This window comes from Antennarius striatus, chromosome 3 (assembly GCF_040054535.1).
Source record: "Antennarius striatus isolate MH-2024 chromosome 3, ASM4005453v1, whole genome shotgun sequence".
NCBI lineage: Eukaryota > Metazoa > Chordata > Actinopteri > Lophiiformes > Antennariidae > Antennarius > Antennarius striatus.
The window spans coordinates 4969574-4987274 of NC_090778.1; the positions used below are offsets into that span (position 1 = coordinate 4969574).

Sequence of the window (17701 nt, forward strand, 5' to 3'; positions counted from 1 at the left end):
AGACGCTCGTTGGAACTAAAATACCATTTTGTCTCCAAAGTCCTTCATTCTGCACACGCGTGAATGAAGTGGCTCAGAGGAAAATCCAAAGCAAGTCATGCGCAGCAGTGTAATCAGTGGACAACTTAACTGTACAGCATAAATCCTCTCTTAATTATTATAGACCACAGAGCGGTACAGAAGATTTACTCATGCTGGTGCAGCGGTGTTTGCTCGAGTTGATGAAGTCTTAAAATTGAGTGCAATCAAAGGTGACCTTTATGTCATAAAGGTTTTATTGAATCTCTTTCACATTTTTTTTTCTAAATTGCAGCTTCTTTTCCGAAACAACAAGCAGAAAGAGAGAAAGAGAGAGAGAGACGAGGGTTTCTGCTGCCGGTCCGATCATTTGTCACTTTTCATTGGATTTGCTGACAATAAGATGTAAAATCATCTTCAGTGTTCAAACCTTTTGTCAGAATGTTTTTCCATGTGATAATAATGTTAAACACACTGCTTGAAATCATGCTACGTGAGTTTTGCACATACCCGTGTGTCCCTGTGTTCTGAAAAGCACACGGATCACCTTTGATTCGATCTGCATGGATACAATCACCGAAATGATAAATAAAACTTGGTCCTAATGCAATGTGGGGCAGGTGTCATTCAAGGTCTGACCGGCTGCTGGCACGTTGAGGGGGAAGAAACCGAACATTGACGACACCGACCTGGCTGGATACTCTCTGCTTCAAAGAAAAACACCAGTCAACATTTGCACATCATCAAGCTGGCAGTGATGATGATGTGCTTATATATATTAAAAAAAAGTGTTAAAATGGACCATTCATTGAAGGTGCGCCTTATATTCCAGTGCGCCTTATAACGCGGAAAATACTAACAGTATAGTCATTTTGTCATAATACATTTAAAAGCATTGACACAAACACTCACAGGTTAAAACTTTTGTCGGATTACATTTTTAAAAAAAGATCTTAATGTTGGAAATATAAATTAAATGAATGGAAGCAAACAAAACTGCTTTTTGAAAATGACGCCTCATCAAAATAGTTAAGAGCAGAAGTTTGTGTCTCCTCACCGAGCAAACCATTAAATCAGACGCTACACAAACTTTACCATGCCACACCATTCAGAGCCCTGCCACCCTGTTTATAACATTGACAGCTTTATTATGTACTTTGTGTACAGCTTCAGCTGCAAGTCAAACTGCTGGCGTGTGTAAATAGACTTGCAGGTGATTTTGGTGCTGTCAAGGTGTTTGCCAGGCAGTCGTGACTGATTTATAGCTAGCTCGTCAAAAACAACTTGAATAATCCAGCAGGCAAAATAAAGATGGAGTTGTGCTCTCAGGTATAGACTCCGACTGCAGCTGCCTCCAATGAAAACACACACACACACACACATACACTCACGTACACACACTGTTTGCCACCATTTATAGAAAACACCAGGTAAGAAAATCCACTTTTAAGTTGAGAATCCTCCAATAAAGTGTATATTTATGTTTATGTCTGTGCAGACATTTGTGTTAACCACTCATTCTTATGTGTGTGTGTGTGTATGTGTGTGTGTGTGTGTTATCCTCTGTGCTGACAGGTGTGTGTCACCTCATCCTTCAAGCTGTCAGCGCTGCAGACAAGGGAGGAGGCGATGAGACGACGTTGAAGGACACTGGCTGTCTGTCGATCAGCCCGAGCCACTTCCTGTGCATACACACAGTTTAGAGAGGAATCTTGGAGAAGTCCTATGTAGGACAAAAGCAGCCTGCGGCTCCACACACACACACACACACACACACACACATACACACACACATACACACACATTACCACTGTCTGTAAAGCTCAAAATGAAAAAAACATCCCCCATCTGACTTGACTCATCGCTCATCACCACCACAGAGAGAGTAGGAGAGCGCTCCACAGATCAAAGACTGGATGTCATATCCCCTCCCCTTCCTTAAATTCATTCAAAAAGCCAAAACTAGTGCTGGATGTGTGTGTGTGTGTGTGTGTTGGAGGGGGACAGCTTGCCAAGCTCCTCGATTTTGGAAGCGTGTGTTTATGTACTTTGTCACTCAGGAAAATGAGATGTGTAAATCCAAATGTCAGCGGAGAAGAGGAGATTTCTGACAGCACAGAGCATCATGTTCCAGATTTTATTTTTCCTTTTTTTTTTTCCTGCCTTTTCTAATTCTTCTCTTCACTTTTGGACGACTGGACGCACCGCTGACAGCTTCATGGCCGATGTGGAGAGAAGATCTGAGGACTGAAAGAAAAAAATAATGTGAGAGTGCGGAATGATGGCATATGATGTTACACGTAAAAACACACAAAAAAGGGGGCCACAAAACATCCAAGGTCAATGCTGCACGTCTCCATGTCTGTACTTGACAGTAGGTGTACTTACTGCTTATGGACAGTGTGGGTGACGTTTCACAGTGCAAATTATACTGAGGCCTCTGTAATGTGTGTGTGTGTGTATGTGAGTGTTTGTGTGTGTGTGTGTGTGTGTGTGTGTGTGTGTGTGTGTGTGTGTGCGCTCCTGTCGCCAGCGTTCAGTGGCTCCGCCATTCAGCAGTACATACGCAGGGTTGACAGCTCCCGTTTAAATGTGTCACTTGACATTACCCATAAAACACCACCAGAGAGAGATGGTGTGTGTGTGTGTCTGTGTGTGTGTGTGTGTGTGTGTGTACATATGTAACTATACAGTATGTATGTGTAAATCACTGGTAGGGAGATTGGTATAGTTTATTGTGTTCCCTTTTCTCATTAACTAAAAGCTGATACTCGGCTCTTGTTCATATCATGGATTCCAAAAATTCAGGGCTGGGGGGGGGGGGAAACCAAGGGACCGCTGTTCCCCCTTCAGTAATGAGAAACAATTACTTTTATTTCCTGAAAAGATTTTTATAGAACAACTTTTTTCTAGACGACTCTATAGAGTTTAGATGTCAGATGTGATTCATAAAACTCTAAATGTATTTTCTTCCAAAACCTACTTAAATAAATGAAACCCATGGTTTAAAGGTGAATCGTGTCCCATTGTAAAGGTCAGTGTCATTGTAAAGTAACTTGTGGTGAATTGAGCTGAATGAAAGCTGATTGGTCAGTTCAGAATTTTGATTGCAACAGGAAGTCCTCCTAGAAGACGGAGTCTGAAGTTTCTTAGATGAAAACAAATCTGTGTCTAGTTTTCACCTTGGTCGATGAGTGGATTTTTGCTCCATTTCTGTCACTACTCACTCGAAGCCATTTGTAGTTTGAGCAAGTTTTTGTTCAGGGGCTTTTCATGTAAACTTGTCACACGTGAAAAAAAAAAAAGGGTCCAGTGTGAACGAAGCTTTAGAGAAGGTGAGTAGCAGCTGGAACTCTTCTGAGGCTTAGATGGATAGGAATCCATATCATAGTTACAACAATTGACTGGAAATTAGACAATGACATGGCCCCCAAAGTAACACTAAGCTATCTTGGTCTTCAGGTAGCTATGATTTTATTAATGATAATTAGAACAGGGGGCAGAAGCCTTAGCTATCTGGCTCCTTTATTCTCGAACGAACTCCCAGCCTCGGTAAAAAGGGCAGAAATGCTGAGCTTATTTAAAAGTAGACTCAAAACCTTCCTCTTTGATAAAGCTTACAATTACAAACAACACACTCCGTTAGATAAGCTGCTACAGGCCTAGACTGCTGAGGGTATTTTCTCTGTTTCTCCCATTAAAGGGAGTTACTTTAATTACTTTGGAGCTTCTGTCACCTCTCTTTTTTTGCTTTTCCTACTAACACTAAATTAGAATTTTCCAATGCTTGCAAGATACTGCCACTGTCTGTGTGTCTCTGCTCGACAGGTGGCGAACAAGTATAGAAGATAGGAAATCTAAAGGCCTGACAATCCAGCCCCCACTTTAACGGCTAGAGCTCAACTTTATACTGTGACTGCAACTGCATGTAGTCTATTTGTGGTTTTATGTGAAATGCAGACATCAACAGACAATAAACAACCTTTTTTTTTTCCATAAAATTGACAATCAACATCTCTGTAAACGAAATAATAGTAAGAAATAATTATATTTTATATATTTTATATTGTATTGGTTTTCTTTACGGTCACTGCAGAAAATCCCACTTCACAAAGACAGGAGGTTGGAACTAGAAGCAGGGTTTTTGATACTTTTTGGGCGATCTCAGGATAATCTGCCTTGACTTTAATCCAGAACACTGGCGCAATTGTGGGCGCTTAATTTAGGGGTAACGGCTGGTAAACTGTCACGTGACCGAGACCTGTCAAGCGGCACAGACGCATCATTACCTGTCTTACTATTTCTTTGTTGAACTCTCCTACAAACCGCTTCCTGTGAACAGACACACAACACTGACACGTCCACGCTCTTCTCTCTTCACATCCAACATGACATGCATTCACATCTCGTTGATGTCAGAACGTGGGTGCTCTCTTGCTTCCTCCACGTTGTGTCCTGAGGGGTTCGTCTGTCAGGGCATAGGGGTCCTTGAGTCTTGCCTGTACAGAATGCTAAAACTCCTCAGCAGGTGTATCTTCATGTGACCCCTCCATGTAACATTACACCTCTTTCAGCCTCTAGAACAGATACTCAACGATTGTGAGAATTGTTAAGGTAATTTCACGAATACAGTCATTGGTAAAAAGGTCTGTTTACACTTGTTGTTGAATACTGACACATACAGTAGGGGTCTAGTTATGTAAAGCGGTCTGATCAAGCTAGATTACATGAGTTAAGGGCCACATGTCAAAACATGTCTTTCAGTCTGGCTTGGGGCGCCATAACAACAGCCCCCATGCCTTAAAAATCCAACCACCACCATTCTCTTCATGTCACTCACTCCTTATCCAAGAACACAATCAACTCTCTTGGCTCTGTTTCCTGCCAGTGTGTATCCTGACATGACACACATCCACAAACACATGTAGACAAAGATAGAGAAGCTAATCTTGGTTACTGTAATGCCTCCACGAACCAGCATAGGATGTTAGAACAATATGTGATGTATGTTTGTGCTTGTAAGTCACCATCAAATCAGCAGAGATCACACATCACTCAGGTAAATCGGTGGAGATAACCTTTAGTGTCAGTGAACTGAGGTGTTTACAGACATAACGGGTATAATGAGAGCGTGTGTGGATTAGTGTGGGGGCTGTGCACAACAATGTGATGATTTAGAAGCTTTTCCTCCTTCAGGCAAGTTTAACTGTCCACTCCATTTGTTCTACATCATTGTGTACGATATGTGCAGTCTAATTTCAGTGCAGAAAATCTCATGTCCTTTGTTAGGATCTACATATCCGTAATAGTCAGTGTCGTGTTCCCTATGCGCTACATCCTAAAGCTTAATTTCTCAGATTTTACATCTTCCATCTCATGTTTTGTATCCAGGAGTTTCCAAATATCTTTTCAAATTCCTCTTCTGTAGATTCAGAATCAGCACAAGCAACAAGAACACCACAGGAAGGTCTTTTCATTCATTCATTTTCATTCATTCATTTTTCTTTCTTCCAACATTCAGCGTTCCTACTCCTAGTCCTATACTCTTGGCGTTCCTCTTCTCTCTCTTCTTACGAACACACTTTCCTCCTCTCCTTCTTCGAACAACAGTAGTCCAATTTCCACCGGCGCCCTGTAGGTCAACAGCGTGAGGGCGTTCCTTGTTAACCCGGGCCTCGACCGATCCGGTATGGAAGTCATAGGTTTGATTAGCATGTTTGGTTTGGCAAAAGTTTTACGTCAGATGCCCTTCCTGACACAACCCTCTGTATTTATTATGGCTTGGGACCCTGATAAATACCCCTTTTGCTGCTACATTATTTATTTCATTATTTATGGTAATTTAAACATTTATGAACCCTCCCCATACTTATATAAAACCATTTTACATCTGTATTACCTTGTCCTACACTCTTACAGATTGTTTAAAGCTTAAAGTGTTTCTTTAATACACAGGAGTGCGCTGCATTCCGAGACTAACAGAATACAGCACACTTCTGGATGCTGTCAGCCAATAGCATGCGTGTACTGTATCATGTGACTACTTACTAAAAAAATCTGCAATGAAGTGAAGCCGGGCATCTTGAGGCGCAAATACATGAGAGATTACTGTATTATTATGATGATGATAATAATAATAATGATAATATAATAATAATAATAATAATAATTATTATTATTAATATTATTATCCATCCATTGTCTCTAGGTCATTGTCTAGACTTGCTTCTTCCGCTGTTGCAGGTCACAGGGTGCTGGAGCCTATCCCAGCTCAATGGGAGTGTGAAGCAGGAAGCCAGCGCACCGCGGCGCTATTATTATCATCATCATTATCATTATTATTGTCATTATTATTATTATTATTGTTAGTATTATTATTATTATTATATTTTATTTTTGTAATTATGGTAGAGCTCTAGGTGACGACTATCTGTTAGACTACGTCAGAATGTAGCAATAGAATTGTAAGTGTTGCAGCTGCAGTTAAATGTTTATACTCATGAGGAATTTAAAGACAGTGTTTTTTTTTATCCTGTCCCAGTGAAATCAAACTAAGCTGTTCTCCTCCATACCATAGTAAAAACTAGCTTTATGCAGTGATGTATGTGATAGCACACATTTAGAGGTCAGGGTTAAGAGGTGATTTTACTCTCACTTCTCTTTGTTGTTCTGTGTCAGCTTTGACTTGGCAACTCGTTCACGACCCCCAGGTAAAAGCAGTGCAGATGCCACCAAACACCAGATTTCATCCCCTGAGAAGAGGAACGAGGGTGTCATGCATATTCCTTACTGAGCCACACTTCTGTTGTGTCTTTTCATCAGTCACTATGAAAGTGTGGAATCCACCTGAAGCTGTCAGTGCTCATAAGGGGCCCAGAGTGAGGTTTTGGCTTGTTCAGTGTAGAACATGTCACCAACACCGTCAGAGGTCAGAGACCAGCTCTCCTTTGAATCAGCCATTGGGAAAATATATGCATTACTCCAAAATTGCTGGGGGGATATAAAACCCGATATTATATTTCCATTTCACAACTTGCCTTTGATTTCAAAGAGAAAAAAGTGTTACTCTAAAGGGTAATATTTCAGCTTCCATCGTGACAGAGTCAGACAAGAGACGAGAAGTGGAAGACTCTAGCTGAAGGAGATAAAAGTGATGGACTGCATGCTAAGTGGATATATTAGTTCAATGTAACCGTGCCATGACAGGAAGGATTATAGTGTGACACACAGCTGCTCAGTGGGCCTAAACCCACTGACTGACACATGTCAGTGATATCTGTAAAGGCTCTTCCAATGGACGTCAGATAAGTCACTCAGGCTGAGTGAAACTACATGTGCCTGACACTTTTTGCTACGAATTTTACATGAGCCCAATATCCCGGGGCCAGGTCGGTGTGTGGGGGAGTGGGACACTGCTGGGACACCCCGATGGTCCTGACACCCCTCCCCTTTCTAATTCTGAGCGTGATTGATTATTGACATATTATTAATGATGAAGGAAGCACATTTAGTCCAATAAAAAGAGGCAGGAAATTAAGATAAAGTACAGCTGGAGCATTAACTAACCACACGGTGATTGTCTTATTAGCTGACTATCCTCATGTGGGACTCATTTGTCATAAAAACAAGTAATTCAGTCGATTACCTCAGTTACTGGATTAGTTTTATTGACATATTCACAAGACTGATCACATCTGTTGTAATGAAGGCTCCATGAAATGATGCCCGTTTATCATAATTTTGACTCCATATTTCAGATTGTAGAATATTTTGATGCGAAGGATAAAATATGTATTAATACAATCAATTTAAAAGCTCCATACAATGATGCCTGTTATGTTTCCTCAGAAAGTTGATTTAATCTTTAAGCTTTAGAATCAGAATCAGAAAAAGTTTTATTGCCAGGTACAGTAAAGTTTACCATACGAGGAACTTGACGCGCTGTCGGGGCATTCAAAGGTGGAAGAGAAGCAATAAGGAATAATAAGGAATAAGGAATTTAAAAAAACCCCAACTATTTACAATTTACAATGTAAATGTAATGTAAATTTCACAATTTACATTACATTATATTAGAAATGTAATTTAAAATCCTCAACAACTTGTTACACAAATAGTTATAAAAGTAAATACTACGCACAGATTCAGTGATAAGTAAACAAAGGTTTTAATTGTTGATATTTACAAGCATTCCCTCACTGTGCGCACGTGTGTGTGTGTGTGTGTGTGTGTGTGTGTGTGTGTGTGTGTGTGTGTGTGTGTGTGTGTGTGTGTGTGTGTGTGTGTGTGTGTGTGTGTGTGTGTGTAGGGGAGGTATAATGCTATCTACACAGAGACAACATCTCATCTGTTTGAATGTTATGCTTTCTGTCTGATCTCTGACATGCCGTGCTTGGGCGTAAGGTGCAGTCAAGTGCTGAGCTCATCTGAACCAGACACAACACAACACTACACACACACACACACACACACACACACACACACATAGACACAAACACACACTCACGCGTTCACGTATAGGCCACCTGAGGCAAGATCAGATGAGACACAACTACCAACGACAACAAGGTTGATGTCCTTGGGTGGCTTATGACGCCTGCAGACTGTGTGGTCTTACTCTCACACATACACACGCATGCATGCACGCACGCACGCACACACACACACACACACACACACACACACACACACACATTCTGTCTGTCTTACTCAGCTTCGTAGGAGCACACTCTCTACTCCCTTCCTGTACCGTTTCCCTCTTTCCCCCCTTCTTGTTTCTTGTTCCCAGTCTTCATTTTTTTTCTCCCCCTCCTCCTCCTTCTCCTCCTCCTCCTCCTCCTCATCGCTGCCTGGCGTTAATGTGGGAGTGATTGAGGAGGGTTGTATGAGCAGGCTGACAGAGCTCATCTCTGGCCCATGATGCATGGCTTCCCTGGGCCTCCCTGCTGCCCCATTACACCCTGATTAATTGGGCCTGCTTAAGTCAATAACTCATCCGTTAAAAAACAAAAAGCTCTAGTGGAGAGGAGGAGGAGGAGGAGGAGAGATGGGGAGAGGGAGAGAAGGACACAAGAGGAGCAAGCATGCAAGAGAGAAAGAAAGAGGGAGAAGGACAAAAGAAATGGGGTGAATGTATGAAGTGAAAAAGCTTTCACTGCAGTTGTGCACAAGTTTTAAGAAGGAAACCGTAGACGCCATCAAACCCATCACCGATGCATGAGATGAAAATCTATTAAAAGTGATCAGACACTTCACCTGTGATTGACAGGTGATGGTAGCTGATGCTGCGGTGGGTTGTCCTTGAGTCACCGTATTCTAAACAGGTTCTAATGGAGACACATAAAAGTTGATTGCAAACATAGATAGACATTTAATGGGCTGCATGTTGTCTGCCTCCATAAGTGCAGTATATCAGATATTGTTTCAGGCATGCAGAATGGATTGCATCAGATCAAAACTCAGATAAAATTCAGTCTTCTCACTGATTTACAGGAGGTTGAAGTTTGTCTAAACTTATTTTTTTTTCAACTATTATGACTTAAATGTAAATTTCTTGAAAGAGACAGTGTATTCATGATAGACCATCTGGCTGCCTCTCCTGCTATATCAGGTCAAGAAACCAGTAGCAGAGCCAGGAGTTTATATCCAGACATTAAACCATAATAAAAATTTGCTTCCTGGTAATATAATGTAGGGTAGGGAGTTTGGGTTGCTTAGCAAAGATGAAATATAGCAGTGAAGAGAGTACTTCAGTCCACTCTACTGCAGGGCTTTGTAAGTTAAGAGTGAACACAAATAAATGGATTTATTGTGAAATGATAATAAAACTAAAGAGATAGATTGAATATGCCAAGTCATATTCAATAGGAACAAAGTGAATGGTGTTTATAACCTACAGTATATAACCTTATAATCATATTTATACATATAGAATAGGTATAAAGAGAAAACATTAAAAACATTGTCTTTGCTTTTGAATTGAGTACATGTCAAAAAGAATTCATAGATACTAACACTAAATTTTATGTTTTATGCAATAACCAAAATTTTTCATTGATAAGAAGTTTCCTTTTAAAGCAGCAACAGCAGCTTTTTTTTTTATACGCCATTTCTGGTTGTTATAACCTACTCTACTATACTACATAGACACTCCCTCCAGATGAAACTGCAGACCACAGATCACAGCCCAGAAAGGAGATTACACTTAATCACCACAGACACTTCACTTCTGATCAAATAACAGCTCAGCTGTAATGTCAACACGAGCACACACACAGATATCCGCTTGCTGAGCGATGGCTCTGAGAGCAGAGCCTCTGTTATCTTTGTTATGGTTTGGAGAGCTGACATGTTTGACAGCAGTGAATGTAAGTAGCGGTGTTATGACATGTCTGAGCGACCATGAAAAAGGCCGAATACTGTAGGCCCAGGGTTAGGGTCTTCACACCGGCCCTGACATGACAGAGATAAGAGTGAATAAACACAATGAACTGCACTGATCTCCTCCATTGTCTGAGCACTGAAGAGGCTTTTGTTTGAGGACATCTCTGGATTTATTGGCTGTGCGTTTGTGTGTCTGTATGCAATACAAGAAAAAGAAAACAACCTATAACAAATGGAAAATTGAACAAGTTAGTTCCCATGTATAATCATCATCATCATCATCTTTTAATCTTCAGCCTCCAGCAGATAACAGACAGCCTGGCTCCTTCCTGCCCAGCACACAGATATGGTCTGTATCACACACTCTCTAATGCTCTCTCTCTCTCTCTTTCTCACACACACAGACACACACACACACACACACACACACACACACACACACACACACACACACACACACACACACACACACACACACACACACACACACACACACACACACACACACACACACAGAGGCAGAGGCTGTCATAGTACATATATGAGCCTCGCCTTGCCTCTGAGGAAACACGGCCCAGCTCCAGTCATAAATAATAATGGGATTGGCTACATGACATGTTGACTGATGGGGCCCCTCTCAGAACTCATTTACATGGCTTTGTGTAGCAATCATCGGCCCCCTAATGTAGCGCTAAGCAAATGAGCCTTTCGGAATATTGTGCAATTTATCGTGAGTCAACTGGCACCAGGCAGTCGCTCTATAAATCACGCTCAAACACATGCCCCCAATGACAGCTAAATCAACATGGAGTAATTGCTTTGAAATGTGGAGGAAGTGAACAGGCAGGCCGGACAAAGCAGTGAGGTTAGTGCGGGGGTTGTGTTGCAAACCTCACGCTGGAAATGTAATATACAGATGTTTTAGAGAATTGCAGAAACCTCCAGGGACGGTCGATGGGTGAAGGCCCCATGGCGGATTGGAGCAGTTTAAAAAGATATGGGTGTGAGTGACCAGCAGGGGGAGTGATGGCTGGACACACGAAAGACTGGTGAACGGTTGTCATCTCCTGTGAATGAGTAACTGTGTTTGTGTGTGTGTGTGTGTGTGTGTGTGTGCGTGCATGTGTGTGTATGGAGGGGGGGGCTGTTTAAAGCTTTCTGCACCTAGAGGTGATGGTGTGTGTGTGTGTGCATGTGTGTGTGTGTGTGTGTGTGTGTGTCACAGTGTGAGCGAACAAACACAATCCTGTCCATCAGTGTCTATTACCCTGACAGCAAGTGAGATTAATGACCACAGGGTCACACACACACACACACACACACACACACACACACACACACACACACACACACACACACACACACACACACACACACACACACACACACACACACACACACACACACACACACACACACACACACACACACACACACACACATCAGAGGGACAATATTATGCACACTTTCTAATACAAAATCATGTATTAAATCATTTCAACTGCAGAAAAGGAGCTATTACAATCTTTGCCCAACTATATTTTCATTTTGGGTGCCTCCTGTTAACACCTCCAGTCATTTAAAATTATTATTGAAAGAAAACTGATTCTTTTCATTTTTAAATTTTTATTTTTTTGCATGCAGATTAAGTTGTTAAAACAGCATTAATTGATTATGTTAATATAGCAAAAATTGAATTATCAGTCTGACAAACAGTCAATCTGGTCATCTCGAAAGCATTATTTTCCCTTTTGATTTAAAAAAAAAAAATCAAATTAAAAGATAAAAAATGAAAAGGACAAGAATACGCTTCCAAATGTATTTATGAAAATAAATAGCAACACTGATGAAAATTCCTCTGCATGTTTCCTGTGTTACAAGTAAGACTTTTTGTCGTTGTTGGAACAGCTGATGGCTTCTTGGCCAGCCTTCGTCAGAGGAAGTCACTTTGAACAAAACCCCTTCACATCTCTGTTATTAACAATGCAGGACGCTCGGCGATCCTAATTCTATTTGCATAATGAGCCTGAGCTGATAAGCCACTCATCAGAGCTAATGGCGTGGCTTTCATTAATTAAAACATCTCATTCCCGCTGCTGCATTCATTACTACACCAGATGGTTGTCATTACACCCTGTTTGTCAGTCAGAGACTTGACAGGACACCGTAAAGACTTAGTTAATATACCTAACTGAGGAGGGGGAGTCGTACACGTGTGAAGCTGTTTGTGATCTATTCTCCTCTGCGGCAAAGTTAGATTAGATCATGTGATGTTTGCTCAATGTCCTGGTGGCTCAGATCATACACACATACACACATATGCACACACACACTAACCTTTACCAGTGTAGGGGTTACAAATTAGATGGAGTCTATCCCAGTTGGCTACAGGCAAGAGGCAGGGTACACCCCAGACAGGACACCAGCTCATCAGGCAATATATAGACAAACAAATCAACACACACACACCTGCTGACAATTTAGTGTGTCCTGTCACCTAATCTGCATGTTTTTGGAGGTGCAAGTAAGTCAGAGAATCTGGAGAGAATTCACACTAATATGAGGAGAACAGACAAACTCCACACAGAAATGCCCTCGGTGGAATCGAACCAGGGACCTTCTAGCTGTGAGGTGACAGCACTATCCACTGTACCATCATGCTGCCCACCAGTGTAAACTGGGAAACCATATAACTGTTAGTACTGTAAAAATATAAAGTCATCATTCTAGTTCAAACTGTTCCAATTCATTCACTGTGTACCACTTGAAATGTTTTTGGTTTCAAGCGATGAAAATACTTCATATTCATACAGTGCGCCCTTGTGCATTCACGCATCAAAGGTCGCGACTTCAACTCATTGCGGATTTTTGGTAGGCAGTCACGTGATACCATACAGGCATTCTATTGGCTGACAGCATTCCGTGAGTCTCAGACTTACGTGAGACACAAAAGTGTGAGATAAGAGTGTGGGAAAAGGTAATACAGATAGAAGGTGGTTTAATATTAGTAATGGGGAGGGTTGTAAACGTTTAAATTACTATAAAAATAAGATAAATAGTTTGTCGCTCTATCGTGGAATTCATTAATCGCATGTGGTTCCTGCAACTCCTTAATCGCAAAGAATGAAGGCGTGTAAAATACTCCATGTAAAATTTTGTCTCACCCAGTGACTAATTCTGGGGTTATATAATCTGAACAACCAGATTTGAATCGCTAGTAATCAAGTCAAAATTTAGCCATTGCAAAAGGAGTGATATACATATACAGCTAGGTGGAATATTAGCATGCGAAATTAGTTCCTATGAAAAGGCTTTTGAAGCAAACAGAACAGCTGAATTTGAAACTGGTGCCATCTCCATCTCTCGTCTTAAACAGCATGAACGGAGTAATGCAGTTGAAATCTCACAAATTGTAATTTATTTCCAGATTACTAAATTCAAATCCACAATACTTAAATTTAACAGCGGCATTCAGAACACCTGTACAAGTTTCTTGAGTTTCTCCGTGTGCTTCACTCTCATACCTGGAATGAGGAGCGGTTGCCAAGAACCACTAAACTTTTAAACCAAGCAGGATTATTTTTGTCCTGTCTGTGAACTCCTGAGCTTCACCTGGGTTGACTTAACCAAGTTTAGCACATTTCAGTTCTTCTACTTTTTTGGTTAAGCATTTGCAGGAGTGACAGGGGTATCATGTTTAACGGGAGTTACACGGAGAAGCGTATGTCCGTTTTTAATAGAGCTGCAAACTGAACCAGTAAGCTTCACTCGGGCTGTATTTCAAACCCACTGTTGCTCTTTGTTAAGCAATCCACGCTTATACCGGGATCAAGATCCAGCGTGTGGTTGCACTTAGTTTAATATTTAATATTAGGAGCAGTTCAGGTTAGCAGTGCATGCATAAGTTGGATTGTGATGTTTTTCTTCCTAAAGCGTCAGATTGAATGAAGACTACGGTGTCTCAGGTTCAGCTGAGGTTTAGTGTGCATGTGTCATGTGATTGTGAAATCGCCGGTCTGAGTCCAGATTTCAACTCATTTCCTCTATGTCTGTCATCTACTCATCATGCCACTCCTCAGAGTATTATGTTTCAGAAACGAGGAAGCAATCCAATAAAATGAGCTAAATCTGAAATGTGTCTTGACTACAGGACAATCGAAGCCAACCCTGGGTTTTCCAACTCCGTTTTGTCACAAAGAAGATCTTTGATGCGTTTTAATAAACTGTGATCCGAAGGTGATGATTCTCATTGGAAACTAGATCCAAGTTGCTGAGTAATTTCAACAGTGCTGGGAGAAGCACTGAAATATTTGACTCTCAGATGAGATCTGTTACTGCAATTCAATTCAATTTTCTAGATGATTAACTGCTTAAAATGTGCTGACTGTTGTTCAGCCTGCATTCATCTCCTATTTTTGCATTGCGAATCCTTACAAAATAGAAAAAATAAATCATTAAAATTGAAACATAATGTGATTCAGATGTTTCTGCTGCTTAGCGCTCCCTCACAGAGCAGCTTACATATAAAATCATTGAGTTGTTGATTGATTCACCACATGGACCCACACTTGAATATCTGTACTGAATGGGAATATTTTTTAAAGATTGAATCTTAATGACAAGTGATCAAATACTTTTCCCCTTTAACAACTATTGACAGCTATTGTCTGTATCATTCCTGATCTTGCCATAAATGAACTAATATCCTGAATTGTTTGAAATTCTTAGAATGTCAATCCAATAATTCAAACTTGGGGGTTACTCTCTGTACTGGAGCCATGATGCTACAGTGGAATGAGAGCAGCACGGGTTAAGACAAACGGTTAAAAATGAATGTTCACACCAGTGAGCAATCCAAAACTTGAAAGAAAAATAAAAAAAGAATAAAAACAAGCACCTGGAGCAGCTCCACTCACTGAGTTCGATCATTCCTCCTCCAGTGTGGAGGCTGAATCCACTTTCCTTCTCCTGCTCAGCCGCCACAGAGCGTCGGTGAGGTGTCTCTTCAGACATTTAAAGCGAAACACAAGTTTGAATTACAGGTAGTTAGGGAGACGGGGATCTTTAGGGACAAAAATGGATTTGACTTTTAAACTGTAAAATTTGAAAGTGGGATGCTTCAAATTCATGAGAAATCAGGTTTTTTGTGTGTGATGTCTGTCTGCTATAGGCAAACAATAGGCAAACAAACCATTGAATTATAGGTTAAAACAAAATCATTGCCAACTCCTATCAAAAGTAGGAGATGCATGGGTCAAATTTGTAATTTATTTTCTAGATATAAATTCATTTCCCTGAAAATTCAAACCTGAAATTTCCCAGCATCCAATAGGGGAAAGACAGGAGATGTAGGCTGGGTGGTGTCTGTCTGCAGGCTGTTCATCCTGGGATCATTTAATTTCATTCTCTGGGAAACACTAATAGAAGGAGAGAAAGAAGTGTATGCAGGATGATGTGTGTGTGTGTGTGTGTGTGGGGGGGGGGGGTTGTTGATTGGTACAACATTATCTTCTTAGCATCACCTGGTAATTGTACCTCGTTCTGTTCAATCTAACTGTCCATTCCACTTAGAGTCTGTCTCTATGGTCACACACACACACACACACACACACACACACACACACACACACACACACACACACACACACACACACACACACACACACACACACACACACACACACACACACCGTGTCCCAGTCCACTGCGACTGCTCTCCAGCTCACTGCTCTGAGGACGAGCAGCTCCAATTAGCTTGAGCAGACTCTCTGCTCGCTCTCATTTCTTCATGTCTCTCTCTCTCTCTGGTCGCCGGCTCTGCTGTCACAGCTAATCGAGCCACTACCACCTCCCACCGTCACAGACAGGCCCTGTCACTGCTGCTTGGCAAAGGTCAGAGCCTGGCAATTAAAGCTACCCACCGGGGGGAGTGGAAGGGGGTGGTGGGAAGGACGGGGGGACGGTAGCGATGCTGCAGAAAGCTCTGATTATGGAAACCAACGGGATGAGCTGTGGGCTGCTGAGAGCCTGCACACACACAAACACACACACACACACACACACACACACACACACACATGAACAGCAACAATAAAAAACAACATGTGAACAACTTCCTGCGTTGTGAACATATCAGAGGTCAGAGGTCATCAGTTTTTAAACACTTTCAAATGATAAAGTCACAACGCACACACACACACACACACACACACACACACACACACACACACACACACACACACACACACACACACACACACACACACACACACACACACACATTTGTCATCTCCACAAACTTCCTCATCCACATGAACATGTCAGAACAGACCTCGTCTCATTCCTCTGCCTGCCTCTGTCCTTGTCCTCCCCACCTCTTCCACCCCTTCACTCGCGCCTCTTCCCTCCCCCCTTCTCTTCCACCCCCCCCCACTCGGTGCTCCTTCACTTCCAGCTAGACTAATCTGTGCCATCGGCCCCTCCTCTCCCATCCGTCAGAGCCCTCACATTGTTTTGACGTCTAGTTAATTCTGGCCCCGATGATTTATCAAACTCTTATTACGGCCTGCTGAAAGCCTCATTTATTGTCCTGATGTATGGTAATGATAGCTTCGCGCCACCGCCTGCCCTGAATCTTAACCAAAGCACTTTTGTCCTCTCCTCTTCTCCCGTCTCTTCCCCTCCCTTTGGGTCCACTCTTCCTCCCACTCTCTGTGTAGACACACACACACACACACACACACAAACACACAGACACACACACACACACACACACACACACACACACACACACACATACATATGTGTGTCTGTGTTGTCTTATCCACAGTGACTCTGGTTCTTTTTCTCTTTACAATTAAACTCTTTCTGACTGTTTTGCAGACTCTCTCACTACATCTCCTCCTCTCTTTCTTTTTTTTTTTTTTTTTTTTTTTGAGCTTCGGCTATTGTTCCACTTCTGAGCTATTCCGTCAATGCCTCTTTTAATCCCCTGCGATACTGAGAAGTCGATGATCTCTTGTTCCATCTCATTCCGCCTGTCCGTCTTGTTTTGAAAGTAAAAGCTTGGATGCTGCCTGGGACAATATTGGAACGCAGCCAGACACTTAAATATCACCGTCATGGGCCTTTCTCTACATGATATGGACACCCTGCATCAGTCGACACACAAATCAAATGCTTGGCCTTTGAAAAAAAAATTTGCACTGCACATTTTACTCCAGCAGCAGATCATCAAATATCACCGATCTAAAATTACCCCCGCAGCCCTGACACAAAAACAAAACACTCCTGCTGAATA

The 17701-nt window shown here is 41.7% G+C and overlaps 1 long non-coding RNA gene across 1 annotated transcript in view; it reads right to left on the reverse strand.

Annotated features, from left to right (window-relative positions):
- Window positions 1-1845: 1845 nt before the first annotated feature.
- LOC137593082 (uncharacterized) overlaps window positions 1846-17701 on the reverse strand; it is a 36238-nt gene continuing 20382 nt past the window's right edge. Inside the window, exon 3 of the long non-coding RNA XR_011035073.1 lies at window positions 1846-2265. This is a non-coding gene — a long non-coding RNA (uncharacterized lncRNA). The remainder of the gene's footprint in view (window positions 2266-17701) is intronic.